Source organism: Mandrillus leucophaeus, unplaced genomic scaffold, assembly GCF_000951045.1.
Source record: "Mandrillus leucophaeus isolate KB7577 unplaced genomic scaffold, Mleu.le_1.0 Scaffold391, whole genome shotgun sequence".
In the NCBI taxonomy this organism is placed as follows: domain Eukaryota; kingdom Metazoa; phylum Chordata; class Mammalia; order Primates; family Cercopithecidae; genus Mandrillus; species Mandrillus leucophaeus.
Genome location: NW_012104154.1, coordinates 907,771 through 918,775, shown reverse-complemented (window position 1 = coordinate 918,775; position 11,005 = coordinate 907,771). Strand labels below are relative to the sequence as shown.

Here is an 11,005-nt window from a genome sequence, read left to right as displayed (position 1 = left end):
GTGTGTGGTGTGTGTGTAGTGTGTGTGTATGGTGTGTGTGTGTGGTGTGTGTGTGGTGTGTGTGTGTGGTGTGTGTGGTGTGTGTGTAGTGTGTGTGTGTGGTATGTGTGAGTGTGTGTATAAGAGAGAGAATATGTAAATGGCATTTATGCAAAGTTTTATAGGGACACATCTCATTGTGATGAAAATACAGAACTTGCTTTCAAAATCAAAAGAAGAGCTTCAAAATTGTGAAAAACTCCATATCATAATAGGGGGTATTTTGACATATATGACTATATCCCGTTAACTTAAGAGATCCGAGGTCACAGGAAAATAAATGTGTAACTGGACTCGATGCTGAAGGGCTTAGGAAAGCCCTGAAAGGAACGAAGAGGTTTGGAAGGCACTGCCTGAGCAGAAAGAACCAGGAACATAGAAAAAGTGAAGAGCGAGCTTGGTCCTACTCACAGCCCTGTGCTGTGGTCCTGGTTCCTAGTTCACAGGGTGAGTTCTGAGGTCAGGCTGGTGTTTGCCTCTCCTCTGGTGCCTTAACCTCCTCCTCCGTAAGATGGCAAGCACAGTAGGATCTACTGCATGGGATGTTGTGAGACTGGATGGGCACTATTGCCTATGAGGTATTTACAAGATCTCCCGGCACATGGCCGGTGCCCAGTGCCAGTAGCTGCTTTTTTTTTTTTTTTTTTAGATGGAGTCTCACTCTGTCACTAGGCTGGAGTACAGTGGCACAATTTCGGCTCACTTCAACCTCCGCCGCCTGGGTTCAAGTGATTCTCCTGCCTCAGCCTCCTGAGTAGCTGGGATTGCAGGTGAGCACCATCATGCCCACTAACATTTTTGTATTTTTAGTACAGACAGGGTTTCACCATTTGGCCAGGCTGGTCTTGAACTCCTTTTAATACCCTGCCGTACATCCTTGACCACTTGAAGTGGCTCGAGTGAGTTCTGTTCTTTGCAAGTGAGCACAGACAGGTCATGATAGACTTGGAACCTTCTCCTGGCATTAGCTACATATCTGCATACCAGGTGTACAGTTTCGTTAAAATACTGACAAGACGATGGCATTGCATGTAGACCTGCTTTTTTTGTATGATGATCTTGGTTCCACTTACAATGAAAATATGCCTCCTTTGCTGATAAACAGATAATAAATGCAGTACTCACATTTCTGTCTGACTTTCTATAGGCAGCTCCTCCAATTCCAGAGAGTACTGAATATTAGGCCATAATTGGATTTTACAATAATTTTGGAGGAAAGAAGAGCTCAGGGAAGAGTCTATAACTCATGCCAACTTGGAAAATGGATGAAATGGATGGAAAGAAAATTGATTATAACTTTAAAAGGACACTAATATTATGGAAGATGTTTAAAGGGCAATCGCCTCTACAGATTACAAAGCAATTTAGGAAACGGATCCACAAATATTTTAGAAATACATTTTTTCTTTAAGAAGAAATGATTAACTATGCCTCGCTCCCCCTCTGGCTGTCAGTCACTTAACTGAGTTGTCTCAATATTTTATTTAGATGTGATCCACATTTGTCAGACTTGAGTGTTTCAAGAATTGTGTTGCAGAGTCTCTTGAGAGAGAAGCCCATTCTAAACGGTCCCACTAATGTAATATTTATGCTAATGCAAATGCTATAAAGACAGTTAGAACATCCCTTTGGACACTGCATGAATGAGTATCAGCATAGTTGTATCTGACAATGATTTTTGTAAACTGAGAAACTTTGTGAGACCTAGGTAGGGCTGAAGGAATGAGATGCATAGATTTACACTCTGACATGATGTGTTATCCCCCAAAACATATATAAACACACACAATTATGCACATTTGCATATAGCCTTACATACTTACATCCACAAAGATATATACCATTCATGTATATACACACACAAGCACATATACATGTAAAACACGAACATACACATGTATATATATCCACATTTATATACATCCACATACATACCCACAAACATGCACATGCACACACTCATATAAGCATATATAGTCATGCATTGCCTAACAAAGTGGGTCTGCCTAAGAAATGCATCATTAGTTGATTGTGTCCTTGTGCGAACGTCATAGTGTACTCACACAAACCTAGCTGCCTACACACTTAGGCTGTCTGATATCGCCTATTGCTCCTAAACTGTAAACTTGTTCAGCATGTTGCTGTATTGAAAATTGTAGGCAACTGTAATACAATAGCAAGTATTTGTATATCAAAACAATATAAACATAGAAAAGTACAGTAAAAATATAGTCTAAAAAATAAAAAATGGTCCACCTGTATAGGACACTCACCATGAATGGAGCTAGCAGAGCTGGAAGTTGCTCTGGGTGAGTCAGTGAGTGCGGAGTGAATGTGAAGGCCTAGGACATTACTGTATACTCACGTAGACGTTATAAATACTGTACACTTAGACCACACTAAGTTTATTAAAAGTTTTCTTTCTTTAATAATTATCCTTAGCCTACTATAACATTTTTACTATCTAACCTTAAATTTTTTTAAAAAACATTTTTACTCTTTTGTAATAATTCTTTGCGTAAGACACAAACACATTGTATAGCTGGACAAAAATATTTTCTTTCTATCCCTATTCTATGAGCTTTTTCCTATTTTAAAATGTTTAATTTTTTAAACTTTTGGATTGTTTTGTTAAAAAAAAAAAAAACAAACCAAGATGCAAACACATACATTAGCTGAGGCCTCCACAAGGTCAGGATCATCCGTATCACTGTCTTCCACCTCCACTTCTTATCCCTTCCTATCTTCAGGGATGGGAACACGCATGGAACTGTCATCTGTGATAAGAATGCCTTCTTCTGGAATCCCTCCTGCGGGACCTGCCTAAGGCTCTTCTTGAGGAGATGTCCCTCTTTTCAGAAACACAATCACGATGGTTTGCTTGGTTTGTTTCTTCTACTCATCACAGATTTGCGTCAGCAACGGGTTGGTCACTAGGCAACAGGAATTTTTCAGCTGCACTGTAACCTAAGGGACCACTGGTGTCTATGTGGTCCAGTGTTGACCCAGACGTCACTATGCAGCACTTCACTGACTGCACACACGTAAAGCATGAACACACACACCGCATTGCCTAGTTTGACCTGGTGTCTGTTATTTTTTTGTATCTGTAGACAGCAGCATTTTAAGATCTATGTTTACATCAGTACTCAGGCTGTTCCTGGTGACTCCTGATGACGCAAGCATCCAAACTTCACCCTGGAATGTGCAGCTGGTGGTGAGGATGGGCACCTCAGGGGTTGCAGTGACAGCAGTGGTTGCAGCCTACAGAGTGCTGACAGAGTGCCAGTCCTGGCCCTGAGCACCATGCATGTGATTTACTCATTACAGCGGAACCATGAAGCAGACGTGGCTATTTCACCATCTCATGGTTAAGGACATGCAGTCTGCAGAGTCTCAATAGCTTGCCCTGTGGCACACATGGAGAGTGGACATTGGCTCCAAACCCCCAATCCACTTATCCAGGCCACCTTAGCACCCTGACCCCTTAGAATCTGGGGCTTTCTGCTGAAAGCCCATAAACAGATCTCAGTTCCCATGGGGCCTGGGCCACAGGTACAAGGGCCCCTGGTTCTATCACTTACTTTTGGTAAATTCTCCACTTTAAACAAGAGCTACCTGGTCTGTACCTGGGAGACCACAGTTTTATTTGAGGAAAATATTACCTGAAATTGGGGCAAGGTTGCTCATCGGAATAAAGGGTGCCCACTTTGTATGTGTTTTGTGGTGGTGTTTTGCTTTGTTTCTGAAACAGAGTCTTGCTCTGCCGCCCAGGCTATAGTGCAGTGGCGCCATCTCAGCTAATTGCAACTTCCACCTCCCAGTTCGAGTGATTCTCCTGCCTCGTTGTGTATTTTTAGTAGAGATGGGGTTTCATCATGTTGGTGAGTCTGGTCTCAAACTCCTGGCCTCAGGTGATCTGCCCACCTCGCCTCCCAAAGTGTTGGAATTACAGGCATGAGCCACCGCGCCCAGCCTTAAGGATGCCCTCTTTGGATGGCAGGGCAAACTGAAATTGAAGAGCTACTGGATGCCAAGCCTGACCTGTCTCCGGTGTGATGTATATTTGTGCTTTGCTCTCCGTTTAGGCTGGGGATCTGCTTAGAAGAAAGCGCATATTTTAAATGATACTAGAAAAGGGTCCAACATAAAACATAAAACATAGCCAGGGGAGGAAAAAACCCACAGAACAGGAATCAGCCTGTTCCTAAGCCCAAATGGAATCACTTGAAAACTGTTATTGCTCTATACATTTCTAAAGAGTGAATTATTGGTTTTTCTGTTAAAAAAAGTTTTATATAGAATTATGATGACTGACTGAACTCATGTATCTACCATCATTTCAGCCGCAATTCCCACAAAAATGACAAGAAAATTTTAAAAGAATAAAATCCTTAGTGATGCAGGAAAACAAAAGAGTGCCATGGGGTAAGAGAGATCTTGAACAGTTTCTGAAAGACAGAGCACAAACAGGATCAGCTCCCATGAAAAATAAAGCCAGAGCAAAATGAATACAGGAGAAGACAATGTGAGGCAGGAGGGTTTGGGGAGATCAGGCTAAAGGTCAGTGAAATGCAAAACTATAGCAGACAAACAATAGACATCATTAGGCACCAAGGACTCAGAAAATGTACCACTGCTGGACTGTCTACCTTAGATTTTTTTTTTTTTTTTTTTAAGAAATGTGCATGGGCCGGGCACTGTGGCTCAAGCCTGTAATCCCAGCACTTTGGGAGGCCGAGACAGGTGGATCATGAGGTCAGGAGATCAAGACCAACCTGGCTAGCACGGTGAAACCCCGTCTCTACTAAAAAATACAAAAAACTAGCCAGGCGAGGTGGTGGGCGCCTGTAGTCCCAGCTATTCGGGAGGCTGAGGCAGGAGAATGGCATAAACCCGGGAGGTGGAGCCTGCAGTGAGCTGAGATCCGGCCACTGCACTCCAGCCTGGGCGACAGAGCGAGACTCCGTCTCAAAAAAAAAAAAAAAAAAAAAGAAATGTGCATGAGCAAAACAAAAATAAATACAAAGGAAACATGAAGGTTACACCAGAAGTGGTAAGCAAATACACTTGAAAACGAGTAAACGTGCCTAATGATCACAAGATGGCTGCCACAGCTCTAGATCTTATGCTCTTACATCATCAGCATCCTATGCAGGAGCAAAATGTCAGGAAGTCCTCTGTCAGGAAATGCTGGCTTAGATTTAATCATCATTTGTCTCCTAGCATGGGCATATTGCTACCCCTGAAAAAAAACTCAGGGTGTATGGGCAAATAGAAGTGGAGTGGAATAACTGCTGGATGAGCAGTTTGACATGGGAGACAAAAACAAACAAACAAACAAACAAAAGATGTAGAAGAGTGCAATAGCATAATTAACAAACTTAACTATAAATGTATATAAATCTATACACACAGACACATTTCTCTTATGTCAACAAAGACCATACCCTCTTTTCGAACACAAACAGAACATCCACAAAAATTGTTGCTGAGGTAGAACACAGAGAACAGCTTAAGAAATTCCAAAATGAAAAAATCAGATAAGCCACATTTTCTGAACAGACAGCAGAAAAAGTAAGCATTAATATCAAAAGCCTGGCAAAATGGTTCTATTTCAAGATTTTAAAACACGCTTTAAGATAAAAAAGAAAAGAAAAACTAAATAACTGGAATTAGTTATGGATTAAGAAATGAATGTCCATGAGAGTACCACGTCATGAAAGACATGGACAAAGCAGTCGTCAGAGGAAAATTTGTAGCTCTCAACCCTGGTGCTAGAAAACAAGAGAGGCAGAAAAACAATAATAAAATAAAAGCAAAGATAGCAAAAGTAAGAAAATAATAAAAATAAAAGTAAACATCAGTGAAAGAAAGCATAAACAAACAGAATGGTAGTGCTTTGAAAATAAAAAATAATTTAAATAAATTTCTGGACATTCTGAACAAGTAAAAAACAAAACAGTCGGCAGCAACCAGGCATAAATGAAAGCATTTGAAGTGAAAACGTGTCCAAAACTGAAGTTATAAAAAGGTTAGAACTGAATACAACTTTATGTCAACATTTTTGGGACTTTAGATGAAAGCAATGCTAATCCAGGAAAATATAAATTACGGTAGAATCCCTCTAATCCAACACAGTCCAGGCCTATAGTCAGTCGGTTAAGTGAAAAAAGTGTTTAAAGTGAATAATTATTAAAAAAAAGTCATTATGGATCTCAAACTTTTACTTTAATTGAAACCATAGAAACATATATTCACTCACCAATGTTTTATGCAGGGTTAATGCCTTCTCTTTAAAATTGGACATCTGATTGTATTTCTACCTCATTTTTCTTACGTAAACACTTATAGTTCACTTTTGACAATTTATGGGTTTTGATTTTTGAAACAGAGGGAAAATATTAAGACATACACTGTTCAGTAATGCCCCCTAATCCATGCGGGATATGTCCCAGGTCCCCTAGGGGATGCTTGAAACCACAGATACCTAACATGATTGCTGTCAGTCGGAACACATTTTTGTTGAAGTCTTCCATCCATAGATTCAATGCCTTTCCCACCTTAACTAAATACTTACTAACACCGTGGCCATAACTTTGGCAGCTGGAGGTATGACAGCAAAACTAGCACAAATTTCTTTTTCTCTCTTTACAGTTTTACAGTTGGCAGGTTCGTTCTCATCATAGATCTTACCAACATAAGCATAGTATTTGTTCCCCTTATTAAGTTGAGAACTTTCACCTTTTCACTTAAAGGAAGCACTTTATGGCTTCTCTTCTGCATATTTGAGCTCTCAGCATCACTACTCTTGCCCTTTGGAGTCACTATTAACCAAAATAAGAGTGACTTGAACACAGGGCACTGTGATACTGATACCATGACAGCCAGTCTGCTAACCAAGATGGCTACTTGGTGACCAACAGGTGGGGAGTGTCTACAGCTGGATAAAAGATGATTTAAATCCTGGGCAGGATGGAATGGGACAGCAAGAGAATTCATCATGCCACTTAGAACAGTCTGCAATTTAAAATTTATAAATTGTTTATTTCTGGAATTTTCCATGTAATATTCTTGGACCATGGTTGACTTTGGGTAATAGAAATTGAGGAAAGGGAAACGTCAGATAAGCGGGGGGTGGGAGGGAACTACTGTAATCTGATTGTGGAATTCTTATAAATCAAAGCTTCTCAAACTTTACTGTGCACACAAATGTCTTGGGGATCTTGTTAAAATGCAGAGTCTGACTCAGTAGGTATGGGTGGGGTTCTGAGATTTGGCATTTCTAACAGGCTTCCAGCTGATATTGGTGCATGGGCCACACTTTGAGTAATAAGGATATAAATTCCTGCCTTCACCCATGCTTCCAGTTGTATTAGAACATTTAAGTACAAATCATTTATCTAAGTGACTCAATTCTATCTAGTCCTCCTAAAGTATTCAACTTAGTCTTCATGAAAATGAAAACTTGTTTTTGGCAATTATGCCATTGGTCCATATAATGTTAAATTAAATAAAGTAATTATACAGGTACACTTGTAAATAAATTTGAGAGCAAACACGGCTAAAAGCTGGTAAGCATTCACCTTAAATCATGGAAGCAGAGGGTAGAATTATAACAGAAAGTAACCTATAGGCCTACCAAAATATCCAGCTTGTTGTGAGAATCCTCCCTTCAAAAGCACTTTACCCTGTCCCTGAAAAAGCCCCAGGCCCAGAGGTTATAGGTAGGTTTTACCAAATTTGCAAGGAATAAGTATTCCCGATCTTATGTATGTTTTTTCAGTGAGAAAAAATGAGACATATGTTCTGCTTTGATTTGAATGTTTGAGCCCTTTGAAACTCATGTTGACATTTCATTGCCATTGCAACAGTATTAAGAAGAGGGGCCTTTGAGAATTAATTATGTCATGGGGGCTCCATGAGTGGGTCAATGCTGTTATCTCAGGAGTGGAATGACCCTTGCCAGAGGCCAGCATCACACTCTTGGACTTACCAGCCTTCAGAACCATGAGCCAAATAAACTTATTTTCTTCATAAATTACCCAGTCTGCGGTATTCTGTTACAGCAACAGGAAATGGACTAAGACATGTGTATTAGTCTGCTCTCATGCTGCTAATAAAGACATACTCAAGACTGGGTAATTTATAAAGGAAAGAGGTTTAATTGACTCACAGTTCCACATAGCTGGGGAGGCCTCACAATCATGGGGGAAGACAAAGGAAAAGCAAAGGAACGTCTTACATGGCAGCAGGCAAGAGGATATGTGCAGGGAACTGCCCTTTATAAAACTGTTAGATCTTGTGAGACTTATTCACCATCACGAGAACAGCACAGGAAAGACCCACCCCCATGATTCAATTACCTCCCACCGTGTCCCTTCCATGACACCTGGGAAAGATGAGAGCTACAATTCAAGATGAGATTGGGCTGGGGGCACAGCCAAACCACATGAACATGTCCCAACTCATTGTGTAAAGTTCATACAATCCTTATCCCAAACTAGGTAAGAGTACGAGAAAAAAAAATCACATTCATATAATTATGAACATAAATATGAAAATCCCAATTAAATTTTAGCTCACTGATTTTAATTTTATATTTTAAAGAAGTAAAATATGATGAAGAATCAGGGCTAATACTTCAAATGTAAGAATGGTTCCATATCAGAAAATCTATTGACATAGTTTATCCCCTTCATGGACAAAGGAGAAAAACTATGTATCCTCTCAATGGATATAAAAGTATTTTAAAATATTCAATTTTTTTCCTAATTAAGGAAAAAATCCTTGTTCACTTATTAGTAGAAAATATTCCCTTAACCTAATAGAGGCTATCTATTGGAAATCTACAGTTGAACCTTAAAGAACACAAATAATTTTGAATAAATAGAAAGACCTATCATTTTCCTGAAAGGATGCCCTAATATTATAAAGATTGCATTTTTCCCAAATAATATAAACTCATTTCAATCACAATAAAAATCCAAAGAAGATTTCTCTTTTTAGTTGGAATTGTCAAACTGATTCTCAAGTTTATATGCAAAAGAAAATGCATAAGAATAGCTGTTCTGAAACATTTGGAGAAGACAAGTGACAGATAGGGAGATTTTAGCAAACAAATAAGTAGTATCCGGAATGTATAATGAGCATCTACAAAACCGTAAGAACAATGCAAACAATGAAAGAGAAAAACTGACAAAATAAATAGGCTATTTACAGAAAATGAAATACAGGTAGCTAATAAACATACATAAAAATGTCCAGTCTCAGGAAATTGCAAATTCAAATCAGGGCTCGTTTGTTTGGGTTTTTGGCCATTGGATTAGAAACAATAAGAAGAGTTGTTAAATACATTATATTCCATCCACTTAAGGAAAAAGATACGTTAAATAATTGTATTTCATCCATTTAAGGAAAAAGATAGATTGCTATCAAATATAGCGAACACACAAAGAAGAACATGTACGTGTAAACTCTAAGTGTGTGTACATGAGAAAAAAGCGCATCTGGAATGCCAGTGCCCAGCCTAGACATGCTGGGCTGTTAACCCAGGCCCAGTGGGGCAGAAGGGTGGGCCAAGCACAGTGCCTTGTATAATTTGCTCAGGACACTAGTATGTTATTGAATCTCTGGTATGAGGATCTATTAATAGATTTTTTTAAGTGCCCTAGCCAAATTCTATGCCTTCTAGAAAAATATTCTGCTTCTGTTGTTCCTTTAGAGAGCTGTTCAGCAGAGAATCTAGACGTTTCCTTCTGAAACAAATCCAATAACTATTCAACTATCAAATTTAGCATTCTGGCTGTATAGAAAAATAACAATGCTATATTAAGTTACCACTGTGAAGTAGGTGGCCAAACTGTATATGTGACATTCTTAGTTTTTCAACAAACTGAATATGCCTAAGGCACGTTTCCTGAATGCTTCTTCCAACAGCCAAAGCATGATATTATCATCCACACAATTTACATTCCCAGAATGGAAGTTTGCATTCCGACAAGGGAAAAGGCTCTGAGGCCCAGGCCCCTGCCCCGCTGCATGCCATGTATTTTGGGAGAGTCATCCTTTCTCAGGGACATGGTTTGCCACTATGTTCAGGGGGAACAGTATGAGTCACCTCCTCCCAGGGCTTTTCAAGAATCAATAAAATGAATCTGAAACAAACAAAGATTTGATCCAACATGAATACTGATTTTAACAACTTGTTTTGATTCCCTTGACGTTTTCCATTTCTAATTTTAGAACGGAACGAAATTATTTTTGAATGCATGTTTATGAATTTTCTGGCCACTTTTAAGCCTTTAACTATTTCACACTTTCTCTCTGAAGATCAAAGAAACTCTAGTAACATGGAAATTCATGCTCTGAGTAGTGACAAGCCAGTGACTTTTTCTATAGAAAGGGTACCAGACTCCAATGTGAAAATCTCAAGCAGCTTTACATTCAAGCAAGTGCAGTTCAATCTCTTCCTGACTCATTGTCTCATCAACATGCAAAGCTCTTGAAGAGAAACCATCTCTTACTTGCCTGAGGGAATTCTGGCAGACGTTTTGAATGTGGATGTGGAAGTTCTTCCCTCGTCTCCATCCTGTCAAGAGCCGTGGAGCAAACAGCAGGATGAGGAAGACATGGAAGACAAAACTGATAACGCACGTCACCTCGCTGCAGCAGGAGATGGGATGTAACTTCAGTTCAGCCTCTTTGGGGTTTGGGTTTTGACCAAGTAAACCGGGAATGTTGTTAACACATCAAGCCAGCTTTTATTGTTTGTCTTAACCAAAGAAAACACAAAATGACACTTACTTTGTTGCTCAATTCGGTTTTAACTTGTTGATGTCCCTCCCCCCGAAAAAAAATCATACTTGAAAATGCCTGGCAGGGACCCCTGAGATCTAGGGTTTGAAATGCTCTTTTGACAAGTTGAGAGGTTAAAAAGAATTCAGAAACATACTGTAGAGCCTCA

General features: G+C 39.5%; 1 long non-coding RNA gene across 1 annotated transcript in view; it reads left to right on the top strand.

Annotated features, from left to right (window-relative positions):
* LOC105547542 overlaps positions 1–10,794 on the top strand; it is a 44,499-nt gene extending 33,705 nt beyond the window's left edge. The window contains exon 2 of the long non-coding RNA XR_001007235.1: positions 10,372–10,794. This is a non-coding gene — a long non-coding RNA (uncharacterized LOC105547542). The remainder of the gene's footprint in view (positions 1–10,371) is intronic.
* Positions 10,795–11,005: the final 211 nt, after the last annotated feature.